The 17,326-nt window shown below is 41.8% G+C and overlaps 1 protein-coding gene across 1 annotated transcript in view; it reads left to right on the plus strand.

Annotated features, from left to right (window-relative positions):
* ptcd2 (pentatricopeptide repeat domain 2) overlaps positions 1–17,326 on the plus strand; it is a 53,010-nt gene that overhangs the window by 34,036 nt on the left and 1,648 nt on the right. The window lies entirely within an intron of this gene.

Below are 17,326 nucleotides of genomic sequence, written 5' to 3' on the forward strand. Positions count from 1 at the left end.
TAGTGAAGTGGTGTTATGCGTCCACGTAAGTTCCTCAGTTATGTGCACACCAAGGAACTTGGTACTCCTAACACTCTCCACATCTAAACCGTTGATGCTGAGTGGGATGTGGGCAGGATGTGATTTTCTAAAGTCCACAATTATCTCTTTTGTCTTGTCGACATTGAGAGATAGATTGTTGTCTTCACACCATGCAGACAGCCATTCCACCTCATCTCTGTATGCTGTTTCATCATCCCTGCTTACGTCAAGGTCAAGCAGGACCAGGAGGTTCAATGATGGCTTGTTAACCAAGTAATCAATCTAGCCAATGTAACTGAAGACCTGAAATATTTTGCTTTGGAGAAGCAAACATTAAAAAAAAAAAAAACCTGAGAAAGCAGATCAGTTACTTTTCCTAGGGATCCTCAAGCTTTGACTAAGGAAACGGTAGCAGAAATGAGCCACGGTTCCAAGACCATTTCAAAAAAATTCAAACTCCATAATTCTGGTATTAAAGAAAATGGTATCCGAATGGAGAGCATTTGAAACGATGGCAATCCCAAAAAAAAAGTGGATATCCTTCCAAAATACCATCTAGAGACACAAGTAAGAACAACAGAAGAGGTAAAGAACAATTCTAAAATAATGTCCACAGATCTACAAGCCTCCCTAGCTGCCTCTGGAGTAGGGGTGCATGGGAACCTAAATAAAAATTCAATTTATTGAAGATTTCATCAGTGTTGTGTGTTTAAAAAAAAAAAAAAAGAACAAAGCCTCTTAGCCAGAATGTGGGTGGATCCAGTTGTCATTGTCCATGCTGGAACAGATGACATACAGAAGGGTAGTCTATCAGTTCTGTGATCCAAATTCAAAGAGTTAGGTGCCAGGCTGAGGAGCAGAACTGACAAGGTAGTCTTCTCTGAAGTTCTGCCTGTGGCATGTGCCAGTCCAGGTAAGACTGAGGAGATTAGAAGGTTGAACATGTGGTTCAAATCTTGGTGCAGGGTAGGAGGGTATAGGTTTATGGGGCATTGGGAGTCCTTTGGGAACAGATGGGACCTGTTCTACCATGATGGGTTACATCTGAACCAGAGAAGCAGCCAATGTATTGAGGAGGCGTGTGAGAAGGCTAGTCAAGGATTGTTTAAAGTAGGGAATGGGGGTGCAGGAAGTTCAGGACAGGCCAGGCTTAGAACTATACATACAGGAACAAACCGGTGTAGGAATAAAGATGCATAGTAATATAAATTCTAACCCAACATTTAAGTGTAGAAGGAGTAACACATTAAAAATAGCTTCCCTTAATGCTAGAAGCATCAAAAATAAGGTAAGTGAGTTGGAGCTGTATGTACCAGCACATAATTATGATAAATCATTATAGCAATAACAGAAACCTGGCTAAATAACAAAGATGGGGATGAGTGTTAACATAGAGGGATACACATTTTTTAGGGAGAATAGACAACAGAAAAGGAGGTGTTGTTGTTGTTTATGTCAAACAGAAGTTAAATGCAAGTCCTCTTCAGTTGGACAATGAGCCCCATCTTAGTGAGGACATGTGGCTTCGCCTGGAAAGCATTAGGGAAAGAGGCCTTATTTTAGGAGTGTGTTATAGACCACTCAATGCAGACAGTCATTTCAACATGCATCTTTTTAGTAATATTAAAAAGGCAGGTTAACAGGGGTGGTATTACTGTCATGGGGTACTTTAATTATCTGAATATTAACTGTAAAAGCGTGGCAAATGGCAGAGCACAAGAAAAGGAGTTTTTAGAAGTAATCAGTGACTGTTTTTTAGCACAGTATGTTAAAGCACTAATGTGGGGTGAAGCCTGTCTGGATTTAGTATTTTGTAATAATCAAGATAGAATTGAGGGTGTAGAGGTGATTGAACCACTACGGTCAAGTTACCATAATATAACACAGTTCTCTGTGTTTTGCAAGAGTGCAGATGCAAAATTATGTTTAACTGGGGTACAGCAAATTTTGAGCAGATGTAGCAAAGTCTAAGGAGTATAGAGTGGGATAAGCTTTTAAGTGTGGAGACAGTCCACTCCAGCAGTGGAGCAGGTTTGAAAATGTTTTACATGTAATGCAGGACAGATACATACCTAAATTTGGAATTAATAGGAAGTTAAAACAAACTCGACAGTGGGTTAATAAAGAATTAAAAGAGAAGCTGCAAAGATAAAAAAAACAGCTGTATAAGGCACACAAGACTCCAAAGTGACTCATGGGCCGTATGAGGATATGAGGTTAACCATTAAGAAGAATATCAGGGATGCTAAAAGACCGTTGGAGAGGAATATAGCAGATAAGGCGAAAGATGACCCTAAGAGATTCTTTCAGTATATTTTAGTAGTAAAAGATGAGTGAAGGAGGAGGTGAAGTGCAATCACAATAGTAAAGGGGAATTAAAAGATACAGACTGTGATATAGCAGACGCTCTAAACTTGCATTTTTCTGTGGTCTTCAAAAGTGACAAAGTTGATAATCTCCCAGTGGTAAACCGGAATACTAAGGAGGTACTGAAGGATTTGGAAATTGTAGAGTGAGAAGTGCTGCTCAAATTAAATAGGCTGAAATCAAACCACCGAGACCTGATAATATTTACCCTCATGTTCTTAAGGAGGTTAGCAAGTACACATATAAACCCTTGATGCATATTTTTAGGAAGTTAATGTGCACTGGGGACATTCCAAAGGACTGGAAAATGGCAAATATCCCATTATATAAAAAGGATGACAGGGCAGATCCAAGCAACTATAAGCCAGTAAGCTTAACATGCATCTCAGGAACATTAATGAAAGGAATTATTAAGGATAAGATTGAGCAACACATGACAAGGACAGGAGTTATTAGGAACAGTCAGCATGGGTTCAGAAGAGGGAGGTCGTGTTTTACTAACATGCTGGAATTCTATTAGGAAGCAACTAAAGGATATCATCAAATTGGAGCAGATGATATTATTTATCTGGACTTTCAGAAAGCATTTGACAAGGTGCCACATGAGAGGTTGGGCATCAAACTAAAAAAAGTTGAAGTTCAGGGTGATGTTTTTAGATGGATGCAGAATTGGCTGAGACACAGGAGCAAGGAACCTTATTGGAATTGGGTGATGTTAAGAGTGGTGTTCCACAGGGGTCAATGCTAGGGCCACTGCTATTTTTAAAATGTATGTACAGTATAAATGATATAGATAGGAATTTAAGTAACAAGCTGGTTAAGTTTGCAGATGATACCACGCTAGGTGGATTGGCAGATAATTTGGAATCTATTAAATCATTACAGAGGGACTTGGACAGCATACAGGTAGATTTGTGGCAGATGAAGTTTAATGTCAGTAAATGTAAATTATTACACATAACAAGTAAAAATGTTAGGTTTGAATACACAATGGGAGGTCTGAAAATCACGAGTACACCTTATGAGAAGGATTTAGGAGTCCTAGTGGACTGATGTTTACTGATGACATTGTGATCTGTAGCGATAGTAGGGAGCAGGTTGAGGAGACCCTGGAGAGGTGGAGATATGCTCTAGAGAGGAGAGGAATGAAGTTCAGTAGGAACAAGACAGAATACATGTATGTAAATGAGAGGGAGGTCAGTGGAATGGTGATGATGCAGGGAGTGGAGTTGGCGAAGGTTTAGGAGTTTAAATACTTGGGATTAACAGTACAGAGTAATGGGGATTGTGGAAGAGAGGTGAAAAAGAGAGTGCAGGCAGAGTGGAATGGGTGGAGAAGAGTGTCAGGAGTAATTTGTGACAGACGGGTATCATCAAGAGTGAAAGGGAAGGTCTACAGGATGGTAGTGAGACCAGCAATGTTATATGGGTTGGAGACGGTGGCATTGACCAGAAAGCAGGAGACAGAGCTGGAGGTAGAAGAGTTAAAGATGCTAAGATTTGCATTGGGTGTGACGAGGATGGACTGGATTAGAAATGAGTACATTAAAGGGTCAGCTCATGTTGGATGGTTTGGAGGAAGTCAGAGAGGAGAGATTGTGTTGGTTTGGACATATGCAGAGGAGAGAAGCTGAGTATATTGGGAAAAGGATGCTTAAGGATAGAGCTGTCAGGGAAGAGGAAAAGAGAAAGGCTCAAGTGAAGGTTTATGGATGTGGTGAGAGAGGACATGCAGGTGATGGGTGTAACAGAGCAAGATGCAGAGGACAGGAAGATATGAAAAAAGATGATCCGCTGTGGCAAACCCTAAAGGGAACAGCTGAAAGAGGATGAAAAAGTGGACCCTACGCTATCGACTCTCGACAGTGTTCAGAAGCCATTAAGAAGGTAAGCTGAATGTTAGGTCATATAGCACGATGTGTGGAGTACAAGTCAAAGAGCTTATGCTCAAACTTTATAATGCACTGCTGAGGCCTCATCTGGAGTGCTGTGTGCAGCTTTGGTCTCCAGGTTACAAAAAGGACATAGCAGTGCTAGAAAAGGTCCAGAGAAGAGCGACTCGACTGATTCCACTGCTGAAGGGGATGAATTATGAAGAAAAATTAAAAGAGCTGAGGCTTTTCAGTTTAAGCAAAAGAAGATTAAGAGGTGACATGATTGAAGTGTTTAACATTATGAAGGGAATTAGTCCAGTGGATTGAGACGATGACTTTAAAATGAGTTCATCAAGAACACGGGGACACAGTTGGAAACTTGTTAAGGGTAAATTTCACACAAACATTAGGAAGTTTTTCTTTATACAGAGAACCATAGACACTTGGAATAAGCTACCAAGTAACCTGGTAGACAGTAACACGTTAGGGACTTTCAAAACTAGATTTGATGTTTTTTAGAAGAATTAACTGGATAGAACTTGCAAGCTTTGTTGGGCTGAATGGCCTGTTCTCGTCTAGAGTGTTCTAATGTTATGGGTATATTTTGCACAAATGTCAGAAAGGTGTTCTTCACCTAAAGAACCACAGACACATGGAATAAGTGACTAAGTAGTGTGGTAGAGAGTAGGACTGGATGTTACTTTGTAGAGGATTTAGGATTGACAAGATTCGTAGGATAAAACGCCTTGTTCTCTTCAGCATCATTCTAATGTTTTCCAGAGACTACCTAGGCAGTCCTGAAGAGTTCTGGAAATCTGTTCTCAAGATGATCGAGTCCAAAATTGATCTACATAGTCAAAATAACTAGACCTGTGCTTGGTAAACGTATACCCAGACTCCCATTAACAATCTCCACTGTCAAGGCATGGTGATGAGTGTCCGTATATGGGGCTGTTTTTCTTTCTCTGCTCATGAGCAGTTTGACGTCATTGAGAGAATTTTTAATTCCAAGAAGTATTCAGGAATTCTTGGGAGTACATTTATCAAATAGAAAATGCAAGCTGGGCACAAAAGTGGATGTTGTGGACGAAGATTCAGACAAGACAGCAGTGGTGGTTATATAGCAGCTTTATTCTTCAGCGTCACAGTGAGCAGAGTTTCAGAAAGCAGGCAATCAATATTACTTGACAGCGTCAGGGCTCTTCTGAACCCCGTCTGTCGGTGGGGGCAAAGTTTTATACCCCTAGAACGCGTGATTTAATATCATTATGGAATGCAACAGTCGACACTTTTATCTTACACAATCCTTGAGCCAAGTATTATCTCAGACCCCAGAGTTCCTTCTTCTATCTTCACCACAAGTTCAACGCCCCTTATGCGACATTACTTCTTGGCCCTTTTGTTATGGCGTTCAGATGTAAATAGAGGAAACGGGATAAGGCAGACTCATGTGTGGAATGCTTAGACCTTGTGTCCCTTGGACAAATATTTTTCTGTTTGCTCATCAAAGCATGCTTTTACATAATATATGGTTTCGTAAAGCTTACTTCTGCTTAACTTCTCAGACATGGATTAGTACAAGGGAACGAAGAGAACATTCATCTTCCACAATGTTTCATTAAGCCAATAATCCTAGATTTCAAAGTGTGTTCACTAAACAAATGCTTAGGAAGAAAAGGATAACACTGGGGTGAACAAGCAGACTGATGTTTGAAGAAACCCCAGGCTGGAATCAAAAGGTTCAGCCAAGTGCTCGGAAATATTAGTTATCGCTGTTTTTAAGTTGTTTTCCTCAGCTTCATCAGGGTCAATATCTCCTCTTCAGTGTTCACATTTTGCAGGGGTCAGTTATCTTTTGCTTTCACTCTTTATTTTTAGTAGATATTCATAGCATATCGCCACCTACTGTCCCGGACATTTGAGGTATGAGGCTGTACAATAGGCATAACATCTCTCAAATGTTTGAATGTGTCATTCTCTCTGCTATCAATTTCACCAGTTTAGGGTATCATAACCCTTCCAGATCTTTAAAGGTGTCAACTTTCTCCTGTTATTTTTAATCTTTCCTTCAAGGTCTAGCAATTCTAATATGTAGTTCAGACTTATCTCTCTAATTAAATTAAGCAATACCGACTACAAAATCTCTGAATACTGATGGTACTGTATCTTATTCTTTCTCAGAAACACCCGCTCTGATCATCCTGATGTTCCCAGCATACGTTGTTCCTGTAAAGTCTTGTCTGGTTATACAATTAACTGGACTAAGTCTGCTCTACTTCCCTTTAGGTCAGGGGTCCTCAATCATAGTCCTGGAGGGCCGCAGTGGCTGCAGGTTTTTGCTCCAACCCAATTGCTTAATAAGTAGCACTTATTGCTCAAGTAACACTTCTGCTTCACTTTAGTTGTCTCGCTCGTTAAGATTTTGAACTCGTATTGCTTATTTTCGTCTTAAACAGCCATATTCTTGGATTTTAATTGCTCCCAATTAGCAATAACATGGAAATGACAAAAGAGACCAGCATTTCTCCATTTAGCTTGTTACCATTTACACCTGTGTGTAATCATGCACTATTGGGTTAAATTAAATACTTTGAAGGAAATTGGAGAGGAAAAAGTGAAGGACTGGGAATTACTCCTCCATTTTAGCCTTCAAATCATTTGGATGATATCCTTAGGAAGGGAAAGAAAATCAAGGATATGAGAATTACCTGACAACGCAGAGTTAAAGCACTAACAAGCCATGAAATTAAATTATTGGCAAGAATTGCTTTCTAATTAAGCAACCAGGTTAGAACAAAAACCTGCAGCCACTGCGGCCCTCCAGGACTGGGATTGAGGACCCCTGCTTTAGGTCATCTGGTATTGAATCTTTCTTTTCACTGGCTGTCCAGCATTCCATCTCCACCAAATATCAAGATAATTGACATCTTTTTCTCCTTATGTGACACTGGTACATTACATCATAAGTGCATATTAAAGGGGATTAAAATGTCTCTGTCCTCTCTGTCTCACATTCTTTATTATTCTAATATAAATTAGCTGTTGTCAAAATGAACATTCATTAGTTCTTTGTACCACCTTACTCCTCCCATAAATATTGTCAGGGAGTTAGATTTGTTTTGTGTCAATTCCTGTGGTATGACACACAAGAAGACCCTCTCTGTCCTAATTTGAGACCAGTCAGGTGGTGTGGGGCCCTTACCTAATCTGGAATTACACCAATGGTGGGAGCGGAGGATGCCATCATCTATATGCTACACTGATCCCTCTCCCACTTGGACAGAGGCAGTGCTGCTGTAAAATTATGTTTCTGGACTTCTCTAGAGCCTTCAACATCATCCAACCTCTGCTCCTTAGGGACAAGCTGACAGAGATGGGAGTAGATTCATACCTGGTGGCATGGATCATGGACTATCTTACAGACAGACCTCAGTATGTGCGTCTTGGGAACTGCAGGTCTGATATTGTGGTCAGCAACACAGGAGCGCCGCAGGGGACTGTACTTTCTCCGGTCCTGTTCAGCTTCTATACATCGGACTTCCAATACAACTCGGAGTCCTGCCACATGCAAAAGTTATCTGACGACACTGCTATCGTGGGCTGCATCAGGAGTGGGCAGGAGGAGGAGGAGTATAGGAACCTAATCAAGAACTTTGTTAAATGGTGTGACTCAAACCATACAACTGAACACCAGCAAAACTAAAGAACTGGTGGTGGATTTTAGGAGGACCAGGCCCCTCATGGACCCCGTGATCATCAGAGGTGACTGTGTGCAGAGGGTGCAGACCTATAAATACCTGTGAGTGCAGCTGGATGATAAATTGGACTGGACTGCCAATACTGATGCTCTGTGCAAGAAAGGACAGAGCCGACTATACTTCCTTAGAATGTTGGCATCTTTCAAAATCTGCAATAAGATGCTGAAGATGTGTTATTAGATGGTTGTGGTGAGCGCCCTCTTCTACGCGGTGGTGTGCTGGGGAGGCAGCATAAAGAAGAGGGATGCCTCACGCTTGGACAAACTGGTGAGGAAGGCAGGCTCTATTGTAGGCATGGAGCTGAACAGTTTGACATCCGTGGCAGAGCGACGGGCGCTGAGCAGGGTCCTGTCAATCATGGAGAATCCACTGCATCCACTAAACAGTGTCATCTCCAGACAGAGGAGCAGCTTCAGCGACAGACTGCAGTCACTGTCCTGCTCCACTGACAGACTGAGGAGATCGTTCCTCCCCCACACTATGCGACTCTTCAATTCCACTCGGGGGGTAAACGTTAACATTATTCAAAGTTATTGACTGTTATACCTGCATTTTTATCACTGTTTAATTTAATATTTTTTTATCAGTGTGCTGCTGCTGGAGTATGTGAATTTCCCCTTGGGATTAATAAAGTATCTATCTATCTATCTATCTATCTATCTATCTATCTATCTATCTATCTATCTATCTATCTATCTATCTATCTATCTATCTATCTATCTATCTATCTATCTATCTATCTATCTATCTATCTATCTATCTATCTATGGGTGTTTACTTTTAGATCGGCTTTGTGTGAGTTTTAGTCTCCTTAAAGCTCTCCATCGTGTTTTCAGATCAAAGCTATCTTGGCCGCTCCTAGATCCCTTTCACCTTTTTCCTTTACCTCCCTTAAATTAGACCCACTAATTTGATATACACTTGATATTCAGCTTGAGGTAGAGAAATACCTCTAGTGCCTATGAGATGTATTCATCACCTTGGAAGTTTTCATGTTTGAATCCAGGTGGATTTGACTATTTTGTAACTGATCCACTGGAAAAAGCTCTTTAATGTTAAAGTGAAAAGAGGTCTCTGCAAAGCGGTCTAAATTAATTACAAATATAAAACCCAAAATAATAGATCACATAAGTATTCACCCCCAGTATTTATGTATAAAGGTCTCTATCAGCTTTACAACATCCGGACACTGCAGTGTTTCCCATTCTCTTTTGCAAAAGTGCTAAAGCTCTCATCAGGATGCATGAGGATTGTGAGTGAACAGCCTTTATCAAGTCGAGCCATAAATTCTCAACTGGACTGAGAACTGGGCCCATATTTGTCAAGTATCCGGATCAAAAATCTCAAAGTGAGTCAAATTTGGTGCTACTCTTAAGAGTAGGAGTCAAAGCAGTTTATCAATTTTCATAATTTAGGATACTACTCATAACTACACCTGGGTGTAAGAGAGCACATAAGCAGTCCTAACTCGCTAGGAGCTGCCAGAAGATAGCATTCAGTCATCTGAATGGTTTGGAAATGCTGGATATAGAGTTGACAGAGATGGAATAGTATTTGTAACCTTCTAATATTCTTCTACGTTAGGTGTTTGTTCCATCTACAGAAAGAAGCCATGCAGTTTATGAAAGTGTTGGTAACGTTATGCTTTTTGGCCACAGGGAAAATACATCTTTGCAACAGAAGTGATTTGGGTATGTCGCACCGAAGCATTTGTAGAATTTTGTATCTAACTTTGAACACCTTTACAAATTGTGAGGTGATGTGCAGTGTGGCCTGCAAGGGGCACATCAGCTCCCCAAACCCAACACCACAGACACAAGTCCAGCAACACACACTGCTTTTAATTTGCTGTGGGAAACTCTTCCCAATAGTTTCCCACCTGTACAGCACAGGTAAAAGCACAATAATTAACACACACAGCACTTTCATTTCTTATTTCTTTCTTTCTTTCTCTGTCCTTATACCTCCTCTCCTCCCCCAGCAAGCTTTGTCCCTCTTCCTCCCGACTCCCTCCTCCTGGAGCAGTGGCAGATGGCTTCTTTTATCCTGCATCCGGGAGTGCTTCTGGTTGGCTTTTAAGCATGGTCTGGAAGCACTTCTGGTTGAGGTGGAAGCCTGACAAAGTAGTGCTCTGCGATCCCTGCAGCACCCCTAGGCAACACCCCCGGAACCCACCAGAGCTGAGCCATCAGACTCCAACTACCAGCATGCCCTGTGGGAATCCATGAGGCTCCCCACGGGTCTTGTTCAAAAAGCAGACGCCAAAAGCCCCAGCTACAAACCCTGATCTTAAGGTTCGTGGGGGTAAGGCCAGGTACACCAGGGCCCCTAATCTTAAAATTTAGATTAGGTGCCTAATCTTAAAATAGTGTAAGGGTGTCTAATCTTAAAGTTGAACCCTGCTCTATGTTGATGGCATCCACTTTTTGAACAAGACCTGCTTCTGCAACTCAAGGGGCTGCCATCTAACAATCCAGGGGAGATAGTGCCCTGTTCACACTCTCTCCCTAAGTCCTTCCTTTAAAAATGCACCCCGACCAGGCAAGGGTCCTGGCCATCCGCCACAGCAGATTATACATTTGCCCACCACACCACTTTATGTGAGGTAATATTAAAGCAAGTTACATTCATGCAATTTGACAATGTTGTATAACAATAAAAATGTACAGCTGTTCACATCCCCATAGAGATAAGCATTGTCAGTCAGGATGCCATCCAGACAGTGGGTTTATGCTGTGTTTAACTTTACTGCCAGAACTTAAGCTTCCTACAAAGACTTCTGGGAAGAATAGTACTTTCCAGAGCCTCTGTGGGAATGATGGTGACCAAGAAGTTCTTTCTTATGGGTTTGAGTAGCTCAGTTGGACAAGCTTGGTGTCAGGAGCAGGGTGGAGACAAGTGTGAGGCAGAAGAAGAAACCTGTGTTTTTGGGAAGAGGTACACCAGAAGTTAGGAAGGAGCATATTAGTTATACTGCCTTAAAGCAAAGTTAGACGAAAACATGGAGGTCCAGCAGGACAGTTTTGATATTGTGTGTATTGTTTTTTTTCTTTTATGGACAGAATTTGTAGGCGCAGCCAGGGTGTTGAGGGGGTCCGGTTTGGTGGACTCAGGATTGGGTCACTGCTTTTTGCAGATGATGTTGTCCTGTTTGCTTCATCAGGCCGTGATCTTCAGCTCTCTCTGGATCGGTTCGCAGCTGAGTGTGAAGCAGCTGGGATGGGAATCAGCACCTCCAAATCCGAGACCATGGTCCTCAGCCGGAAAAGGGTGGAGTGCCCTCTCAGGGTTGGGAGCGAGATCCTGCCTCAAGTGGAGGAGTTCAAGTATCTCGGGGTCTTGTTCACGAGTGAGGGAAGAATGGAGCGTGAGATCGACAGGCGGATCGGTGCGGCATCCGCAGTAATGCGGGCTCTGCATCGGTCTGTCGTAGTGAAAAAGGAGCTGAGCCATAAGGCAAAGCTCTCAATTTACCAGTCGATCTATGTTCCTACCCTCACCTATGGTCATGAACTATGGGTAGTGACCGAAAGAACGAGATCGCGAATACAAGTGGATGAAATGAGTTTCCTCCGCAGGGTGTCTGGGCTTTCCCTTAAAGAGATGGTGAGAAGCTCAGTCATCCAGGAGGGGCTCAGAGTAGAGCCGCTGCTCCTCCGCATTGAGAGGAGTCAGATGAGGTGGCTCGGGCATCTGATCAGGATGCCTCCCTGGTGAGGTGTTCCGGGCACGTCCAACCGGGAGGAGGCCCTGGGGAAGACCCAGGACACGCTGGAGGGACTATGTCTCATGGCTGGCCTGGGAACGCCTTAGGATTCTCCCGGAAGAGCTAAAAGAAGTGGCCAGGGAGAGGGAAGTCTGGGTATCTCTGCTCAAGCTGCTGGCCCCGCGACCCAATCTCAGATAAGCGGAAGAGGATGGATGGGTGGATGTTTTTTTTCTCCTTTCTTTTTTCCCTGTCAAGTAATTATTTTGTTTGTTATTAAATGTCTTATCCTAATCTGTTCTGGTCTACACTGGTGTCTGTTGTGAGTACAGGGTCAGCTTCATACAGCTCTGCATTATCAAATTATATATTGTAATGACTAGGTGTGTGGTTTAGTTGTGTTTCTTAACAAATGTTAGATTTTCCAACCAGTATTTCACTTTCTCTGCATGTATTCAGTTATTTCAGGTTTAAACCTGCCCATGTTACCTCACCTTAGCCTGGACGTCATTCGGACATTAGAATTTCAATAGCAAAGGGAGCAAAATGAGACCGCAATCATGACAGAATACCAGTCCATGTAACATGCATCTTCCTTATCTTTAAACCATAGGCTTATGAGGCCTTCATCAGTTTGATGAGTCATAATTTACACAGACATGTTTAGGGAATTGATAAAGTATGTTCTCTATTTTTATATAAAAATAAAGCCTAGGCAGGCTGGATATGACTCACTGTTGCTGCCTCACTTGAATAAAGTAATCAGACAAAAATATTCAGAATCCGACTACTGGAGTCTACTAGAAACTTTCAGAAAATTCATAACAAAATGATTAAATTCATGCATTTTTACAAAGTAGTATGTGGTGGTAGTAATAGCAGTAGTAGTAGTGCTGTCTCTAGTACATGGCTACATTATATAATAAACCATTCTAATCAGTGTCTCGCTTCTGCAGAGCTCCAGTGTCCCGGCCCTGATCCTGTCTGTGTAAAGTTGGTATGCTTTCTTTATGTCAGCATGGGTTTTCTCCAGATGTGCATGTTTGATTAATTGTCAAATCGGAAAGTTTCAGATAGTGTGAATGTGTGTGTGTAGGTGTGCCCTCCAATAGGCTGGCACCACAGCCTAGCACTACTGGGATGGGCAAAAGCTCCTTAATAGCTCATAACTGGATAAGCAGGTTGGGATACAAGTAAAGAAACACGATGTCCATCACCTCACTCCTCAGAGCGGTGGTTTAGTGTGGTTTTCCCACCTGGTAAATTCAAGCTTGCTGGTAATGTGTAGAAGATGATTTTCTTTACTATACCAAAAATTATGGGATTGCAAGCAGTGTGTGGTAATGAGGGGGTTCATTACTGCTCAGTGTTGTACAAGCACTAAAATCCTTGCTCAGGTATTAAGGAATACACAATAAATCAGTCAATAAGTCAGTGAGTCATTTTCCAACCCGCTATATCCTAACACAGGGAGGGTCAGGGGGTCTGCTAGAGTCAATCCCAGCCAACACAGGGCGCAAGGCAGGAACAAACCCCGGGTAGGGCGCCAGCCCACCACAGGCCACACACACACACACACCAAGCACACACTAGGGACAATTTAGGATTGCCAATGCACCTAACCTGCATGGCTTTGGACTGTGGGAGAAAACCGGAGCACCCGTAGGAAACTCACGCAGACACGGGGAGAACATGCAAACTCCATGCAGGAAGGACATGGGAATCAAACCTGGGCCTCCATACTGCGAGGCAGCAGCACTACCACTGCGCCACCCTTCACAATAAATCAGCTATGAAAAAAATATATCTTAGGAAATGTGTAATCACATCATATATGGATATGCACTCTGCAAGAAAAAGCCACACCACATTATAATTCAAGTGGAGCATCCAATTTTTGCTAAAAATGCACACTTAGATGTTGTGTTTGGAGGTCTGCAACAGCTCTACTCCAATGATCTCCAACAACCCCTGTTTGGTGGCTGCTGGGAATTGAAGTCCTATTAGTAAACCCTGCCACACGTTAATCATAATATAGTCAGAACATCCTCAAATATCCTTTGCCATTGTTGCTTTCTGATAATATCTGTTTTATCTGGTACCAGTTGTTAATATTCAACTTTTTAGCAAGCATCCTCTTCTCATATGGATTTTGAGATTTCATGTCACATGTCAGTTTTGTGTAGCTACACCCACTCGATTGGACAAAAATGCCGTCACCTAATACTTTTCTGAAGTGCTGATTGATGACATGTGCATTAACTAGAATCAGGAGATTAGAAACAATTGCCTCGGGGTGCTGTTAGAAGGTATCCCACAGCACCGAAGGATAACCTAGAACAATTTTAAATATTAGTAATTTATAAACACGTCATTAAATCTCTCTGTTATAAAAAAAAAAACTTGTGACGAGACATGAAGAGAGACATGATTCAGAGTGACACTTCAGAGAGACACTTTCACATCCCGTGACACCGTCAAGTCACATCATACTGGGAAAGTAATAATCAGCCCGGAACAAACCAGACACAAAAGTGTTGGAGAGAAAAGAATGCAAAAAAGAAGGCAAACAAAAAAATACATAATCTATGTGCAAATTCTGAACATACGGAAAGTAGGCTAATAATCAGCCCGGAAGAAGTGGAATAGAACACCTCACAAACACAAAGAGTAAAAGACAAAGTACAGCTTCATAAAGGTGTTCAAACATGTTGGCGTGATAAACATGCAGAGCAGGTTCAAAAATATGAAAGTAGTAAAATTCGCAAGTATCAAAAACAAGAGAGTAAAGATCGCATTAGCGCTAACAAATGGAAATTATTACTCTGTGAAATAACGGAACAGCAAAAACAGATAATATATGGACATAAGTGATATGTCAGAAGTATGTAGATATTGTAAGGCTTTAACGTTTAAGTCGGAGACTTGTAGATTGTCGATTCGTGTTGCCATCAGGGAAAAGTACCATTGCTTCCCAAAGAAGAGGTGTATCTGCGAGAATTAAAACAATTGTTGTTTGGTGAAAGATGAAATCCACAAACACTACAGGCAAAATATACGCATTGTGGAATATGACTCGGACACAGACAGGCAGACACGTTTAAATCACCCCACACACATTTGGTGCTCCATAATACAATCAATCACTACTTACAACCCCAATACCCCTCAGTCCAGGCCAACACAATGCCTTCTCTCTCTTTTCTTCCAGACTGCCTCCTTCTCTCCTCCAGAAACCTTGTCCACTCTTCCACCCGACTCAAGTCCATCTCTGAAGGGAGGCGGCCCCTTTAAATAAGCACCCGGATGTGCTCCAGGTGTGTTCCCGTCAGTGCCGGCTGTCTCCTCGGAAGCACTCCAGGTGTCCCTGTTCCTCTTCCCCCCAGCACTTCCTGGTGTGGCGGAAGTGCTGCAGTCCAGGGTCCTCCAAGTATTGGGGTCCCCATGGCAGTGACCACGGGCCCCTACAGGGTCGAGGTTCCCAGCTCTGTACCCGCGGCCCCCAGGGCGGTCGCCCCCTCGAGGTCTGGAGGAGGCACAAGCCCTCCTCCGATCTTCTCGGGTGTCTCGGCTGGGTGCCACAGCGTCTACAATAACCTTTTTGCATTCACATCATTCAATGCACAAAACGTAGATTTACACAAAAATGGACCATACACTATGAGAATCTGTGGTCCCGCAACAATTACAGCTATGACAAGTTTAATTTCGAAGAAACCACAATTCGGTCAGGTGTATATTTATAATCACAGAGAAGCGATTCATCATAGAATGGAAAGAGTTCAATGATCGGACGTAATAGATATTATACAGCCAATGCTGGATACAAATCCATATGTCCAACAGTATCATACTTTACACAACATTTATCTACAAAACACGGACAAAGAAATGTTCTTGGATTTCTATACGAATCTGAAAGATCACAGTCGCATTTATAATAAACCAACATGTGACTAATTGTCAGCGATAATAATTTCGAAAGACGGCGATATCAAAGACAGAGTAGATATTCATGTATATCCAAAGGCAAAGCACAATTCGTCATTTCTGTCAACTATATCACCACATTCAGATCCTTTACTCTTTCCTTTGCTTTTCCCAGATGACGAAATCAGGATGGTCATACAATATGAAACAAACACATTCTACTAAACAAATATCACCCACACAATATTTCGGTCGCATTATTAATGCGTATGTAAAAGTCGAAGCTAATCATCTCTTCTATATTAAATCAAATCAAGCTAAACTTAGAACAGAACATATGCAAGGTCATGTTCAAAATTCAAATATCAATAGTTCAGACAAATTCAAAATAGGTAAAGCAGTAATATTACCATCATCATATCAAGGTAGTCCATGAGCATTGCAACAGTCATCTCATGATGCAATGGCAATATCCAGAACTATCGGTCAGCCATTGGTATTTATTACAATGATGTGCAATCCACAATGGGCAGAAATACGCAGATTCTCTGCTGTTCTTTTCCCCTTTTTTTGTGGTGGCGATCTGCCCCACCACCACCTGATCAAGGCACCATGCAGTCCCTACATTGATGGGTTGAAGGCCACATGACCATCATTATCTAATTCTTCCACGTGAAGCCTGAATACCATGAGGACTGATTGACATCATTTATGTTAGGTAGAATGCCCAGTGGGGGCTGGGTGGTCCCGTGGTCTCAGAACCCCTGCAGATTTTGTTTTTTTTTTCACTCCGGCCCCTGAAGTTTTTGGTTTTGTTTTTTTTTTTTTTCTTCTGTCCTCCTGTCCATCGGACTTTACTGTATTCTTTGTTACTTAGTATTGCCTAAGTTTATTTTTATATTTTCCTTTTTTCTTTCTTCATCATGTAAAGCACTTTGAGCTACGTCATTTGTATGAAAATGTGCTATATAAATAAATGCTGTTGTTGTGCTTCTTAATAACAGATAAATCTTTTAACTCTTTGCCGTGGTGGTCTGACAGACTTAGACAGTTAAACCTATTTAGTCTCGAGCAGAGGTGTCTCAATGTTGACCTAATCCAAGTCTACAAAATCCCTAAAGGTGTTGATAAAGTAGATCCAGCAGGATTCTCTCAATTTAATGTTAAATCATGTACTGTACTCAAGGACCTCTGTGGAAATTAAAGGAAAGTGCTTCAAGGATGGAGGCAAGAAAGAACCTCTTTACACAAAGAGTTGTGGGAATCTAGAACAAACTGCCAAGACATGTAGTTGAAGCAGAATCCTTGACAATCTTTAAGACGTGTCTGGATGAGATGGTTGGAAAGCTAAACAAATGAGTCTGATGGAGTGAAGGGTCTCCTCTCATTTGTCAAAACGGCAGAACAATGCTCAGTTCAGACCTCTGTGTGGACAGGGCCTTTGTGGCTTTGATGATTGTTTTCTTGAACCCTGGTTTTGACCTCAGTTTTCCTGACCATGGCTTTTCTCCCGTTTCTTCTCTTTAAAAACAGATTAAGGTTTTCCTTGATAGTCAGTACACATTTGGTTTCTGCGTGACAGATGGTTAAATTTGCATACATACTGTTTTCCCATGACACAGTGGTTTAGAATATAAATTTGTGTCCTACAGAAGAGAAAGAAAAAAAAA

Source organism: Erpetoichthys calabaricus, chromosome 7, assembly GCF_900747795.2.
Source record: "Erpetoichthys calabaricus chromosome 7, fErpCal1.3, whole genome shotgun sequence".
Lineage (NCBI taxonomy): Eukaryota > Metazoa > Chordata > Cladistia > Polypteriformes > Polypteridae > Erpetoichthys > Erpetoichthys calabaricus.